This window comes from Salvelinus sp. IW2-2015, linkage group LG1, assembly GCF_002910315.2.
Source record: "Salvelinus sp. IW2-2015 linkage group LG1, ASM291031v2, whole genome shotgun sequence".
NCBI classification, from domain to species: domain Eukaryota; kingdom Metazoa; phylum Chordata; class Actinopteri; order Salmoniformes; family Salmonidae; genus Salvelinus; species Salvelinus sp. IW2-2015.
This window is the reverse complement of record NC_036838.1, coordinates 27,757,355-27,774,777: the sequence shown is the minus strand read 5'-3', so window position 1 is coordinate 27,774,777 and position 17,423 is coordinate 27,757,355. Positions and strand designations below refer to the sequence as shown.

The following is a 17,423-nucleotide window of genomic DNA, read 5'->3' as shown; positions in this document are numbered from 1 at the left end:
CACTAACCTTCTCAGAATTCTTCCGATGACACTCCTGTAACATCATTTTACAACATACATATACAGTTTGTTCGAAAGGTGCATATTTAGCCATACAAAACCGTGGTTATACAATGGAAATAGTCACAACTCAAGCCTCAAAATGAGGAACGTCAGCTTTCAGAGTGATCTAGTTTAATCGAAAGCTAATCATATACTTGACTAAAAAATACAGGGTTGACAGGAATCGAAAGACAAATTAGTTCTTAATGCAACCGCTGATTTACATTTTTAAAATTATCCTTACTTTTCAATACAGGGTTCGCCAAGTGAAGCTATACCAAACAAAATGGCGAAATATGCGTTAAAATATTTCGACAGAACAACTATTTATCATATTAAATATTGCTTACTTTGAGCTGTTCTTCCATCAGATTCTTGGGCAATGTATCCTTTCTATGTTATAAACGTCTTTTGGTCGATAGATGTCCTCTGTTCCTTCGAAATATCCACTAACGATCGAACGGGACCCAAACGTGTCCAAAGTTTCAGAGTGCACAACAAATAAATTCCTCAAAATCGCACTAAACGGATATAAATTGCTATAAAACGGTTCAAATTAACTACATTATGATGTTTTTAACAACTATAACGACTGAAAACATGACCGGAGAAATATTGCTGGTTAGACAACGATTTGAATGAGGCAAGTCCGATGTCCTTCACGCTTCAGGCGCGCGACGAGAAAGGGCGGTCTTATACATTTTGTGTTTTATAATGGCTGGATTGTGCAATAGACTCCATTCAAAACGTGATGACGTACAGACACCCAGAGGAAGACGTAGGCGTGTCCGGTTTCTTCATAGCATTCACTGTCGCCTTAAAAACAGATCCAGATCAGGGGTAAAAATTTCTGAAATCTGACCCTGTCATGAAAAGTGCTGTAGATATTGTTCTGTACCACTCAGAGACAAAATTCCAACTTCTATAGAAACTAGAAGGTGTTTTCTATCCAATAATAACAATAATATGCATATTGTACGATCAAGAATTTAGCACGAGGCAGTTTAATTTGGAGACKCAAATATGCTAATGCGGAACAGCACCCCCTATAGTTGCAAGAAGTTAAGGACTGTCACTTACTCTATCATGTAATAGCTCATGAATTGGTGTGAGCCTGAGTAAATCTGTTGATGTTTAATCCAAGCTTCATCCAATAACTTGAATGAAATGTCTTGATACTTTAACCCCTTTTCATATTTGAAGTTAAATCAGGCCAGAAACAGACCAGTCATCCAACAATCAATCTAAAATGTATCCTGATATTGTTTCAAACTGGTGAACCAATGTGATTAAAATCATGGTGGATTGACTTTTACAAATACAATAGCGCAATATCATTTACCGAAGGAAAAGCCTGCATGTACTGTGCATATATTGTACCTATTATGGCTAATTGTCTGGCCCTATATGTCACCCTCAACCAGCACATTCTTGACAAAGACTCCAGACAGAAACCTTGAGTTTATGTGCTGAATACCAATTTAAATCATATTGACATTGCTTTGGATTGCAATGCTACTTTCTCAAGTTTTGATATTGCAGCTAGGAGTTTTCCTGAGTACGAATACAAAAAACAGACGAAGTTTGGTCTACAGTCCCTCTGAATGTTATCTTTTCTTTTGGCACAGTATACGTCTATTTCCCCCAATATGGCATTCACATTAGGAAGTAAATGCCATCAATTGTCAGACAAACACTGACAATTTAATTCCTAATATGGTTGCAATACGTACAAGACCCCGTGGCCACATTCATATAGCAAACCAGTAGGATTTGTTTATTTAACTAGGCAAGTCAGTTAAGAAAAAAATCTTAATTACAATGATGACCTAGGAACAGTGGGTTAACTGTCTTGTTCAGGGGCTGAACGACAGATATTTACCTTGTCAGCTCGGGGATTGGATCTAGCAACCTTTCGTTTACTGGCCCAACGCTTTAACCACAAGGTACCTGTTATCCTTAGGATGGCTGATCTAGGGTCATATTAGCCTTTTAGATCATAATGACTAAGCTTATATGGACAGAGGGGACCTGATTCTAGATCAGCAGTCTTACTCAATGATGCTTTATAAATATGAGCCCTGATATTTACCTTCAAACAGGGGGCAGATCTTCCTCCAGCAGGTGATGCTGCCCTGCGTGGTGTACTGGCCCAGGGAGGTCTCCAGGAGAAAGAGTGGAATGCCACAGGTGAACAGAAAGAGCACATAAGGGATGAAGAACACCCCTTACGAACAACACAAGTTAAACCACAATTAAACATATGGCCAAGACCATAACTTAATGTTTCATTTCACGTGATAATTTTTTCACAATACACATTTTTTTACTCAACCACCTGAACCCCCCGCCCCCCCCCCACACACTTCAGGTTTGAGTACATCTCTACGGTCCAGAGAGGAGAACACAAGTATTTTTTATTCATATATATTTTTGGGGTGGAGGGGTGGATCGTCTTTAATATTGCAGATAGATTGTCGCTTCCATCAATGTAATTGTCTGCATCATTTCTAATCCCCCATATATTTTGGGGGTAAATATATTTATATACATACATACACATATCCACATATATATACATAAACATACATACATATACACATACATATACATACATACAAATACACATACATATATAAATATACATATTATTTAGAATATCTTTTTCCTTTATTATTCCCCACAAACCTGATGAGGTTCACCTTGGGGTCATGATAGGGGCTGCACCAAATGATTGATCTATTATAATAATTGATTATGCTTATGTTGTATTAATAGAGGGGGAAGGGCTATAAGACCCTCCCCCACTACATTTATAGGGTCCTGGACCACAGATTAGCAATATACGCATTATAAGGTTTAATATTGTTCCACAGTTCTTATCTAGTCTCTGCCTCTTATAAGAAACTGTCTGAGAGATGTGTGAGTTATTGCAGTCAAAACAGGGTGTCTGTGAGAAAGCGCCTCAAGGCTAAAAGAGATTCATAGACACAGAACCCTGCAGGGGAGTGAAAGAGATAAGAGACAAGTCAGACATACCACTATAAGCCACATGGGAATGGAAAATTACTGCTGAGCCCTTAGAAAACACTGGACTATTGTTTATCCTGCAAGTTTGTATAACTGTACATGCATGGGCTTGGTCTCATGAGTAGAAGGTGTTGACGTAGGCAGTTACATCACTAGGGGTTGACTGCAAACATATTAAAGCAACTTTGACCTTTTTTATTTTGCAGAACTTACTCTGAAACATGCGTGCTATGTTTCCGTTGTCAACTTCTGTCTGCAATTGCATTAAAAAAGGTTTGGTTTGATTGATTTACTTAAAGAAGATATTGTCTGATTGCTGATTTCACCAATAAGCCAATGATTGACAAGGAACAACCTTCCACTTGCCTCTTCCATTTTTGTGGTAATGTTGCAATTACTTGGTTGTAATTTTGGGTAGAGCAGACATTTCCATATGTCTGTGTTAGCTGCATGTGTGACATAACTCCACCAGTCCTATTTATGATATAATTTACAAAGATGATAATTTAAAAAAACTGTATCGAAAAATACAGTTAAAAAAAAAAAGATATTATTATATTTGAGTTGAACCACAGGAACGCAAATATTTGTTTGTGTGGCTGGCGGACTTAGCTAGCACCTGAAGTGTTGTGCGTCCATTTGGCATGTAAGTGTTAGGGATATTATCGTGGGGTATCTGGGACACGTTCAGTAGCCTAACATCATCGAACATTGCAGATAGAAAGGCCATGAATAGAGTCTACGTGATTCCTAATTCTACATGTCAGAGAGGCATGTTTGTTCTTCATAGCATATTTCTATCAGAGCGTAATAAAACGTTGTACAGTAGTGATGTGCATATCAGTATAGAGATTCTGGAAGCACCTAGAAGGTTTTGGTTCCTTTTGTGCACCCAGYCATGCACTGTTGTTTRTATGATTGTMCCCGCCAGATAACATCTAGCCCTAGTGTGTAAATATCCCTATAATATTATAGCAACCACCGATATGTTTATATCAGGCCATGATTACACATKTCTTAATGATTATTCCATTACCGTCTTGTAATTGTGTGATTTCAATATTAMCCTAAGATATGAAAAMAACAACTCTGTACTGTCTCCACCAKAATGAAGTTAAATGAAGTGACTWGCTCTTTTGCATTGATAATGTAAAWGACAAAGGCTCACCTTGCCATAKATTTAATGTGAGRRTAATTGTATGARCATGTAAAGATGTGATGTGAGACTCACCTCCTCCATTTTTGTAGCACAGATATGGGAACCTCCATACATTCCCCAAGCCTACGATCTGTCCGGCCACAGCCAGGAGGAACTCCAGCTTGCTGGACCACTGTCCCCTGGTCTGGGTGCTTGGSACAGGGACAGGCTGGACCAGACCCATCTCCTGCTGGGAAAGCTTATTGAACCTCAAATTGGGATCATTATGCTTCTCCATAACACTGAGAAAGACAAAGTTGGTTTTATGCGGTGAACACCCGTTTATCTAACATAGTCTGTGTGCTATGAAGACAGTATAAGGACACACAGTTAACAGCTACATATGACCTGCTACATGAGAACAGCTACATATGACCAGCTACATATGACCTGCTACATAGGCACACCTACATATGACCAGCTCCATATGACCAGCTACATATGAACAGCTACATATGACCTGCTACATATGACCAGCTACATACAGTGCCTTGCAAAAGTATTCACCCTCCTTGGCGTTTTTACTATTTTCTTGCATTTACAACCTGTGTTTTAAATGGATTTTTATTTGGATTTCATGTAATGGACATACACAAAATAGTCCAAATTGGTGAAGGGAAATTTAAAAAAGAACTTGTTTCAATTATTATTATTATTATTTTAAACTATAAAGTGGTGGGTGCTAATGCGTTCACCCCATTTGCTATGAAGCCCCTGTCAGGATTTGGCCAGGATTGTTCAGGTTTTGGTCACTAGATGCCCCCATTGTGCTTTTTTTTACCCTTTTGTTTTTTCCCTTGTTCCAGTTATTATTTGCACCTGTGCCTCATTTCCTTTGAAAGTATTTAAACCCTTAGTGTTCCTCAGTTCTTTGCTCTGTGTTTGTATGTTAGCACCCAGCCCCAGCCATGCTGTGAACATTTGTTTCTCTTGTTGGATTTTCTTGAGGTACTCTGGTTTTGTTCTTGTTTATTTTTTTTATTATTCTTTTGAGGTTTGTTTTTTTCCGTGCTGTTGTTACCACTTTGTGGATTTTCCTTGTGTCTTAGAGGATATACATTTTTTCTCTTGGAAATTACTTTTGACGTTGTGGATTTTTATTTTTTGCCTGAAGATCTTTTCCTTTTTACTTTATTAAACCACCGTCTCTAGTACTGCTGTGTCTGCCTCATCTTCTGGGTTCTGTCGACTATTAGTGGCTCAGTTTACTAAGTGACTGTTTCTCACACCGGGTCCTGACAGCCCCTTAATAAGATCTGGTGCAACCAATTACCTTCAGAAGTCACATATTAGTTAAATAAAGTCCACTAGTGTGCAATCTAATTGTCACATGATCTGTCACAGGATTTCAGTATATATACACCTGTTCTGAAAGGCCCCAGAGTCTGCAACACCACAAAGCAAGGGGTGCCACCAAGCAAGGGGCACTATGAAGACCAAGGACCTCTCCAAGCAGCTCAGGGACAAAGTTGTGGAGAAGTACAGACCAGGGCTGGGTTATAAAAGAATATTCAAAACTTTGAACATCCCACAGAGCACAATTAAATCCATTATTCAAAAATAGGTGAACATGGCACCACAACAAGTCTGCCAAGCGAGGGCTGCCCACCAAAACTCACGGACCAGGCAAGGAGGGCATTAATCAGAGAGGCAACAAAGAGACCAAAGATAACCCTGAAGGAGCTGCAAAGCTCCACAGCGGAGATAGAATTATCTGTCCATAGGCCCCTTTAAACCGTACACTCCACAGATCTGGGCTTTACGGAAGAGTGGCTAGAAAAAAGCTGTTACTTAAACATGAGACTGAAATGTAGATTTTTGGCCATCAAAGAAAACGCTATGTCTGGCGCAAACCCAACACCTATCATCACCCCGAGAACACCATCCTCACAGTGAAGCATGGTGGTGGCAGCATCATGCTGTGGGGATGTTATTCATCGGCAGGGACTGGTAAAACTGGTCAGAATTGAAGGAATGATGGATGGCACTAAATACAGGGAAATTCTTGAGGGAAACCTGTTTCAGAATTCCAGAGATTTGAGACTGGGACAGCGGTTCAACCTTCCAGCATGACCATTACCCTAAGCATACTGCTAAAGCGGCACTCAAGTGTTTAAAGGGGAAACATTTAAATGTGTTGGAATGGCCTAGTTAAAGCCCAGACCTCAATCCAATTGAGAATATGTGGTATGACTTAAAGATTGCTGAACCCATCCAACTTGAAGGAGCTGGAGAAGCTTTGCCTTGAAGAATGGGCAAAAATACCAGAGGCTAGATGTGCCAAGCTTATAGAGACATACCCCAAGAGACTTGCAGCTGTAATTGCTGCAAGAGGTGGCTCTACAAAGTATTGACTTTGGGGTGGTGAATAGTTATGCACGCTCAAGTTTTCTGTTTTTCTGTCTTATTTCTTGTTTGTTTCACAATAAAAAATATTTAGCTTCTTCAAAGTGGTAGGCATGTTGTGTAAATCAAATGATACAAACCCTCCAAAAATCTATTTTAATTCCAGGTTGTAAGGCAACAAAATAGGAAAAATGCCAAGGGGGGTGAATACTATCGCAAGCCACTGTATGAACAGCTACATATGACATATGACCAGCTACATATGAACGCTACATATGACCAGGTACATAGGCACACCTACATATGACCAGCTACATTTGCACACCTACATATGACCAGCTACATATGACCAGCTACCTATGAACACCTACATATGACCAACTATATATGACCTGCTACATATGACCTGCTACAGATGACCAGCTGCATATGAACAGCTACATATGAACAGCTACATATGACAAGCTACATATGACCAGCTACATATGACCTTCTACATATGAACAGCTACATATGACCTTCTACATATGAACAGCTACATATGACCAGCTACAGTACATATGACCAGCTAAATGTGACCTGTGTGAGAGCAAAATTGCAAGATTATGTTATAATACTGTAATTGCTTGAAATGGTTGTTTTATGCAACAGAATAGAAGGTTGTCATAACTCTACTGTGTCTGTATGAACTGAAAGTGGGCATCTGGGAGATTTAACACTGACAGGAGATTCACAATGTCTTTGGGTGATACCGCATTCCAGAGCATTAGTTAATGTTTCTGTTCTATAAGGGAGAGATGGCTCGGGGCCAGACCCTGGTTTCTACAGAATGAGAACAGTTTTTACAGCAGATACTGTATGCTGTGAATTCTAAGTATCTTTCATACAAATGTTTACCTTGTGACCCATTCCATACATCTGTTGTTTGTAATGTGGACTGAAGGGGGTGTATCTTGGCTATAAAAGACCTTTGCACCTTTATCTCGAGGTTCTCAACGAATCATCTGAGGGTGATTTGTCGTCCAGACATTATTATCGTAGAGCACTCAATCGATTCACTTTATATGTGTGTGTTGTATTGACTTGCCCCTTTTTAAATAAGTGAATAAAGATTTAGTTTAAGTACAACTCTGACTTGTGTGATAATTTTGTCTCTCCTCATTTCATAGAAAATAAATTAACCACCACAACTGTCAAGAAAAATAGAATAGAGGGAAAAAGGGAAGGTCTAGTACAGCAAAACATGAGCCCCTTTCTTCCATGCTTTGGATAGATCTGCATTGCTTGCTGTTTGGGGTTTTAGGCAGGGTTTCTGTATAGCACTTTGTGACATCTGCTGATGTAAAAAGGGCATGATAAATAAAATAGATTTTATAGGTTCATTGTTCATGTCTGAGTCGTCTCTTTCTAATATTTTAGCATACTGTCGTGTTTATTTTTTTCTGTTAAGGTTTGTAGCTTGAATTATGAAAATAATATCTACCTCAACAACCAGGAATTCGGCTTTCAAATCGAAAGAATGCGATAAGAGGACTTCTACGTTTATTAGACATGCCTGTACAGTTACACAGAACAGGAAGACACTGCTGCTCTCACTGGCACTGCTGAGCCTCCAGACTTTGGCCGTCATTCCGTGCCTACAACAAGTGCTACTGACTGCAGATAGAGAGAGAGAGAGAGAGAGACAGCGAGAGACAGCGAGAGAGAAAGAGAAAGAGACAGCGAGAGAGAGAGACACAGCGAGAGACAGCGAGAGAGAAAGAGAAAGAGAGAAAGCTACAGTACCACTGACTGAAGCCTCATGTCTGTCTCTGTCTCTCTATACAACTAGGGAGATGTCTAGGTGTTATCACAGCCCCTGCCTGCCAAGTCTGCTAGATTTCAAATATAAACAGTGATAAACAGTCTAAATAAAAGGTTTCTTGATATAAATGGAGGAGACTAGAAAGCGAGAGAGAGAGAGAGAGTACCTTAAAACTTCTTCAGGGTTGGTCGGTCCCCTGCGGGATGTTGAGCTAACATAGCCTAATGCGATTAGCATGATGCACAATTTTGAACAGAAATGCAATGGTTCATTGGATCAGTCTAAAACGTTGCACATACACTGCTGCCATCTAGTGGCCAAAATCTAAATTGCAGCTGGGCTGGAATAACACATCATCGCCTTTCTCTTGCATTTCAAAGATGATGGTACAAATAAAATACAAAAGAACGGTTGTTTTTTTCTTTGTATTATCTTTTACCAGATCTATTGTGTTATATTCTCCGACATTCCTTTCACATTTCCACAAATTTCAAAGTGTTTCCTTTCAAATGGTACCAAGAATATGCACATCCTTGCTTCAGTTACAGGCAGTTTTGGGATTTCATTTTAGGCGAAAATTGAAAAAAAGGGTCCGTTCCTGAAGAGGTTTTAAGGATGAAGTCTGTTGTAGTAGTCTACTTCTCCATCAAGGAAGACTTGTTCTGGTCCCTTTCATTGGAAGCAAACCTAGACCATGTGTTTCTCCCTGTCAAATGCCCTTCCCAGAACTAACCATGAGTGAACCCATGTGGATAGTTTGGAGTGTGTGTGTGTTCATGTGCCTATGTGTGTGAGGCGGAGCTAGTCAAGGTAACACTGGCTCCTTCATTGAGGGGAAGAGGAGGGGATTTGCTCTGTGAAAGCGACAGCAGCAGGCAGGCTTTTACTTTAACCTTTATTTAACAAGGCAAGTCAGTTAAAAACAAAATCTGATTTACAATGACAGCCTACTGGGGAACAGTTGGTTAACTGCCTTGTTCAGGGGCAGAAGGACAGATTTGTCCCTTTTTAGCTCTGGGATTCGATCCAGCAACCTTTCAGTTACTGGCCCAACGCTCTAACCACGAGGCTACCTGCTACCCCAAAATTGAATGCTGAAGGGGCATAGATTTGTGGAATGTGAACAACTGAAATTCTCTGCATTATGACTTTACAATGGATAGAGGAGAGGAGTGACAGAACTTAAGCACTTAAATAAATAGGAAAGGGGGGCATAATACATCTAATGTATATTACTTGCAAAACTTTTGAAATGTAATGGAGAGTGATAATGTTACATCTAGTTTGACAGATGTATTTTTTTATTACTGTAACGTTCGTCGTCTGAAGATGAGGAATCATCGGACCAAAGCGCAGCGTGGTAAGTGTTCATGTTGCTAAATTTATTAAAACAGACCACTAAAACAAAATAACAAAGAGAATGAAACGAAACGAAACAGTCCTGTCTGGTACAGACACAAAGACAGAAAACAACTACCCACAAAACACAGGTGGGAAAAGGCTACCTAAGTATGGTTCTCAATCAGAGACAATGATAGACAGCTGCCTCTGATTGAGAACCACACACCCGGCCAAACACACAGAAAAGAAAACATAGAACACAAAACATAGAACGCTCCACCAAGTCACGCCCTGACCAACCAAAATAGAGACAAAAAAGGATTTTAAGGTCAGGGCGTGACAGTACCCCCCCCCCCCAAAGGTGCGGACTCCGCCGACCGCAAAATCTAAACCTATAGGGGAGGATCTGGGTGGGCATCTATCCTCGGTGGCGTCTGGTTCGGGACGGTGACCCCGCTCCACCTTAAGCTTGGCCACTTATGTGGCTCCTCTGGAGCGGGAACCTCACCGCCGACCCCGGACTGGGGACCCTCGCACGGGCCCAAGACAGGAGGGCGACTCTGGCAGCTCCGGACAGGAGGGCGACTCTGGCAGCCTAGGAGAGGAGGGCGTCGCTGGAGGGTCGGACTGGAGGAAGACTCTGGGGGAGGAGACGCAGAGAACAGCCTGGTGCGTGGGCTGCCACAGGGCCCACCAGGCTGGGGAGACCTAAAGGAGGCCTGGTGCGTAGAGGAGGCACCGGATAAACCGGGCTGTGGGGGAGCACTGGAGCTCTGGTGCGCAGCCTTGGCACTACTCTCCAGGCTGATTGCCCACTTTAGCCCGGCCCCTCCAGAGTGCAGGCACAGGTCGAACCGGACCGTGGGGGAGCACTGGAGATCTGGTGCTTACCGCTCGCACCTCTCCATTAGGCTCAATGCCCACTTTCGCCCGGGTACTGTCACGCCCTGACCTTAGTTTTCTATATTTTCTGTATTATTTTGGTCAGGTCAGGGTGTGACAAGGGTGGGTATGTGTGTTTTGTCTTGTCTAGGGTTTTTGTTTATCTATGGGGTTTTGGTATGTCTAGGTAATGTAGGTTTATGGTGCCTGAATTGGTTCCCAATCAGAGGCAGGTGTTTATCGTTGTCTCTGATTGGGGATCCTATTTACGTTGCCGTTTTCCATTTAGGTTTGGTGGTAGTTCTGTAACGTTCGTCGTCTGAAGATAAGGAATCATCGGACCAAAGCGCAGCGTGGTAAGTTTGTCATGTTAAATGTATTAAAACAGACCACTAAAACAAAATAACAAAGAGAATGAAACGAAACGAAACAGTCCTGTCTGGTACAGACACAAAGACAGAAAACAACTACCCACAAAACACAGGTGGGAAAAGGCTACCTAAGTATGGTTCTCAATCAGAGACAACGATAGACAGCTGCCTCTGATTGAGAACCACACCCGGCCAAACACACAGGAAAGAAAACATAGAACACAAAACATAGAATGCCCACCCCAACTCACGCCCTGACCAACCAAAATAGAGACATAAAAAGGATCTCTAAGGTCAGGGCGTGACAATTACCTCATACCAAAGTCCACTGATTTCAACAGTTTAAAATATGCTGTACATTATGTAGTATTTCAACATATCAGCATGATCAACAATTATAGTTGGATGGACGGTGCCTAATGACTGTGGATGGAATCTTAAACTTCAGGCAATGAAATAAAATGTAAATAAAAGCATTCTGTCAAGGCCTCTTTAAGGCCCATAGTGTGATTCCATATGTGCTATTTCATAGTTTTGATGTCTTCACTATTATTCTACAATGTCGAAAATAGTAAAAATATAGAAAAACCCTTGAATGAGTACAGTAGGTGTGTCCAAACTATTTTTTACAGCACATAAGTGACCAGCCATTTACTAAGAAATAACATGTTAATGACACAGTAATTATGTTAAAGTAGTGTAAACACATCCAGTGACCTTCAGGTGAGGGTCACTTCAAGAAAATCTGTTGCATTTTACATTACAGTGTAAGTACAGTATAATAATGAGTAATTACAATACTGTTGCACTGTACCTGCAGGAATAATTCCACTGTAATAAGGGCACTGTAATATAAAGTGTTACCTAAACATCTAGCTCAAAGAAAATAATGAAAACTGTAGTGCTCACCATTCTCCATGCTTTGTAGCTGAGCAGTATTCTTCAAGCATTTCCTCTAGATGCCTCTCAACTTCATTCACAACCTATTTTTACGATTTGAATGTTGTGCTATATTTGCCTATGTGGACCTACTGTATGGCAGAGCGCTCTGAAAAGACAACACTGAGAAAGATGCTCCTTTATTCTGAATGTTAAAACCTCTTAAGGATCCGCCCCTTTTTTCAAAATGTTCTTGTTGAATAATAGTGAAGATATCAGAACTATGAAATAACACATATGGAATCACATATGGAATTTTTGATTAGGAACTCTGTTGAAACAGAGATATCTTTAGTTTAAGGAGATTTTCTTAAAGGACGAGTTACCCAGGGTAGGGGTTTCTGTAGAAGCAAAGAAGAGGCCAAGGGATGACATGACATGGTTTCACTGTGTGTGAAGTAGACCTTGTCTTAGTGACAAAGAGGTATCTTCTGTGTGTGGAGGAGAATTCACTGTGTGAGAGTTTTCACTGTGTGAAGTAGACCTTGTGTAACGGATGTGAAATGGCTAGCTAGTTAGCAGGTACGCGCTAGTAGCGTTTCAATCAGTTACGTCACTTGCTCTGAAACCTAGAAGTAGTGTTGCCCCTTGCTCTGTAAGGGCCGCGGCCTTTGTGGAGCGATGGGTAACGATGCTTCGTGGGCGACCGTTGTTGATGTGTGCAGAAGGTCCCTGGTTCGCGCCCGTGTCGGGGCGAGGGGACAGACGTAAAGTTAAAACTGTTACATTGATGCTGTTGACCCGGATCACTGGTTGCTGCGGAAAAGGAGGAGGTTGAAAGGGGGGTGAGTGTAACGGATGTGAAATGGCTAGCTAGTTAGCGGGTACGCGCTAGTAGTGTTTCAATCAGTTACGTCACTTGCTCTGAAACCTAGAAGTAGTGTTGCCCCTTGCTCTGCACGGGCCGCGGCCTTTGTGGAGCGATGGGTAACGATGCTTCGTGGGCGACCGTTGTTGATGTGTGTAGAAGGTCCCTGGTTCGCGCCCGTGTCGGGGCGAGGGGACAGACGTAAAGTTAAAACTGTTACAATTGTCTTAGTGACAAGGAGGGCTCTACTGTGTGTGGAGAATACCCTGTTTTATAACAGAGGTATTCCTGTGTAAATTAGCATTATTTGGCAAAGTACTAAATTAATATTAATTGATATGCCATGGTTTGCAATCGTTAGATGAAAATGCATGAGCTATTTGATTCCAGGAAAGGGTCCTGAGATAGAAGCAAGAAAATATTCCTGCAGTTTATCACAATTTGACCAATGGAGCCATAGGAGAATTGGATATACAGTAATCCCTCGTTTATCGCGGGGGTTACGTTCCGAAAATGACCCGCGATAAGTGAAATCCGCGAAATAGAAAACTTTTTTTTTTTTTACAATTAGCAACTATTACATGTATACAAATACAGTGACTCACGTGTAGGCCGTTTCGTCGACATTATGGGTTTAGGAGATGTTCGAAATTACAAGATAATTTGGCCAACTTAATGTAAATTTGCCAAGCTGTTTTATGTACGTACACATAACTGCACGAGACGACAAAATGATAGCACAATTCGTAGCATGTTTTGATACAAGAAGCGGGAGTGAGTTTTTAGCGAATCAGAATGCAGAGCACAATGCACCAAAAAAAAAAAAAAAATGCATTATGAAAATCCGCGAAATAGCGAATCCGCGATAAGTGAACCGCGAAGTGGCGAGGGATCACTGTACTGTACTTGGGAAGTCCTGGGACCTCATTTATAACTTTTGCATACATTTCACATACAGGTATGTGCACTGCGTGCACTATTTCTAAGAAGACTGTTGGTTAAGGGAAATATATATTTTTTAAGTAGTTGCTTTCTCAGATCTGAATTTTAGAAAAAGTAGCCACTTCTGAGATCTGTATGCAAATTGTTTTAAAAAGTAGTCTTTTGGGGGGATCTGTATTCAAATATATGTATTTTTTGAAAACTTTCCATAAACTATATTTATCACAGGCCTGATCTGGTGGCCGGGCAACCAGCCAACTTCTTCAGAGGGAGATGTACAACTTGTATAAGTCTATGAGAGGTGGCTACAGGCTGCTACAGGTGAACCCAGCCTAAATACTGTTGTGTTAGAAAGGTGTCAGGAATGAGGGATCTTGAAAACAACACATGTTTTTGTAAGTTGGCTTCCACCCACTGCTGGCTAAAGATAGGAACCATCTATGTAGGTTGTGGGAACGATGTCAGGGTTGGGGATCTTAAAAGCCACTGAAGACGTTTAGTCTCTGAAAGTCTTCTAAAGGTCTTTGGCTCCCCCTGCAGGTTCCAGGGTAACACTGCGGATTTGAAATAAGGCCTTTGGGGCTGTCTCAAGACCCTACATGTAAAAAAAAAAAAGATTCATGTAATCAAGATTTAAGCTTTTATTATGGTGTTTGGCGGTGTTTTGTATATATATGCTGTGCTGAGAGATGTATGATGCATTGTGATGATGAGTAAATTAGTAAATTACCGTAAAAACATGGCTTTCCAAGCATGTCCATACTGAAATACACTGTAGCGATAGAAATCCTGGGTGCATCCTAATAATATGTCCTTGCTCCTGAGGTGTACACTCATTCACTACTTCCCATCAATCTAAAAGCATAGGATTGGTGGAGGCATGGGCTAGTTGGTTCCCACCATATTTATTATACCAATCATTGTATTTCAAATCAGTGAAGGGAAGTGAACAAGTGCACACTTTTGGAGGAGGAGAGATTGAAGCAATAAGGCATGAGTACCCGGGGATTATCGTGAGTTCCTGAGTTCGAGTGCCTTATTGGTTTTATGAAATGGTTGCCAGATATTTAAAAAAAGATTAACGACATGTTTATTTTAAAAACGTTATTTTAACGCAGTTAGTTATCTCATCCTTTCACCAGACAATATTGTCTGTGCAAAAGCCAGCCATTAAATTGCTAGTCAAGTGGAGCTGTCAGCCTCAACTGAACACGTTCATTCTCTATTGCACTGTGGAGATCAACAGGAAAACACATTGTTGCTCAGGTTGGAGAGGCAGGCAGCAAGATTCAGACAAACCCCCACAGTTGCAAACTAAATGCTAGGCTAGAATCATGGGGAAATAATGCTTTTTCCAGAGGAGATTATGTTTATGAATTGCCTGGCTGGGCTGTGGGACAGTTAATGCCCGGGTTGTGGTCAATTCCACAATTTCAATTTTTATTCAATTCTCGCTCCTTGTAAATTCCATTTAATACAATTCAAATTCCAGGTCAGTCTTTCAATTTAGAGAATTAAATTCCCCTGAATTCCAGTTTTAGTTCAATTCCAAGAATTCAAATCTCAACAATTGCGCAAATTCAAATTCAATTCTCTCAGGCTTTCAGGCTGATCATGTCACTGTTCAGACAGCCTAGTTATACAGGAAATATAGGAATACAGGTTGGAATGAATAAAAACAAATCTTACATTAAATGTTTGATAATATGTGCATCAATTCCATTAACTGGGAAATGTACAAATATTGAATTCCAATTAAATTCCGAAGATTACATGTTTTTACAATTCAAATACAATTCAAATTTAAAAAGTCCAAACAGTCTAATTTCAATTCCAATTCCATAACTTGAAGATTTTTACAAATCTAATATAATTCAACATACATTTTCCACTTCATTAGGTAAGTAAAGAATTGAATTGGAATTTAAAATAATTTGGAATTTATTGATCCCAACCCTAGTGGATGTACAATGATAATTAAAATGAAACTCTTAACAGGTATTACCCTGGGATTGTCATGAATAACACCCTGCTATCAACCAATCAGCATCCTGTATTCAAACAATCCGTATTTGTTGTTGTTGAAAATAGCCCTGGCCGTGTCCGAATACCCATACTAGCATAATACATACTTAAACTGCATACTATGTAATCATCGTTGCATACTATTTAGCATGTACTTTTTAGTAGAAAGTATGCAATATTCCACGGCTTCAACGCAGTAGTGGCTCCTGGCTGGCTGAGTAGGTGGGGCGGGGCTGAGTGCAGGTGGATTTGTCAAAATTCAACAGACATGCATCACATTAACCAGCCTGATAATTTCCAATTAGATTCATTTCTTTAAACTCTGAATCAAATATGAATGGAATTATAGGCTTACTCAGGCTGGTTATGGCAGACTATAACATTCAACCTATACCGTAGCCCATATAGCCCATCTATCCTATTTAAAAAGGACCGTAGACAGAAACATATAGCCTAATTTGGTTCCATTTCAACATATTTCTTAGTAAAACCCAAGTGATGTAGCATATGTAACAGCCTAGTACACACACCGAACATTTTCTAATGTTCAAATCGAAAGGCTATTGCACAGAGAAACGTGGACAGTCGTGTACATCGCAAATTCAGAACCGCTGGACAGTATCATAATGAACTAATGTACTGATCATTGGGAACTAGGCTTGATCCATAAATAAATATAAATTACAGAAAGCCTAGCCTACAAAACAAACAATCCATATGTTCAAATCAAAAGGCCTGATTAACATGACATCAACAACGCAGCCACATCCAGAGTCCCCGGTGTCGACATATTCAGAACAAATCAAATCAAATTAGTAGGCTATTTTGCTTAACGAAGGCCAAGAGAACAAGTAACACTTTTCAATGAGAAAATATATATTTTTTAAACATTTGTTCTCAAAGATGTAGCCTATGACACGATACTCATGATCATTTTAAGCAGAACAAAAACTACTTAGCCTACATTTGAACACTTCACTATTTGGTGTCTTCCCAAATACGTAGCCTAGTTTTGTCGTTTGGCTACTTGAAGAGAACTTGGGCCTATCACTCTCAGCCCATCTATTCCAATGCATTGTGGAATAGTGTGCATCGAATTCTACTAGATGAAGAGCGAGTATGTGAGTGAGTAACATTCTGGCATTTAAAACATACTTGATTTCTGAAAATTCACATACTCTATTTTTGTATGCTGAGAATGTGTCATGCATGATTGCGTTGTTTCCCGCTATTGGTTGATTTCTTTAGCGCATCCCCATATCTAATGTATCACCTGTTGTCAAAGCCGAAAAGAGTATAGTTGATTTTAGAAACGTTTTGTACTATTAAACTTAATTTTTTCACATACTCAAAACGGACTACTATTTAGGGCACAAGTATGGGTATTCGGACACGACCAGTGTTTGAACCCATCAACCCCCGAACCCCTCCATCTCTCCCAACCCCTTCCACATCTCCCGCCCTCCACACAGCCTTGGCATGTGCATTCTAACCCTTCATTTCCTGGTGATCTTAATTGTTATACTGTGGGACACCTACACTGCAATTTCCATCCTTGTGTCTTTCTGTGGCCTGGACACCTGCTGTTGCCGTTTAGCTAACATCTCTGTGGAGGGTCGGCCTAACACACAAAGTATGCATCTCAAATGGCACCCTATTTCATATACAATAGTGTACTACTTTTGACCAGAGTCC

At 40.5% G+C, this 17,423-nt stretch overlaps 1 pseudogene; it reads right to left on the bottom strand.

Moving 5' to 3' along the window:
- Positions 1–12,047, bottom strand: part of LOC111963940 (sodium- and chloride-dependent GABA transporter 2-like) — a 34,647-nt pseudogene extending 22,600 nt beyond the window's left edge.
- Between the last annotated feature and the right edge of the window lie 5,376 nt (positions 12,048–17,423).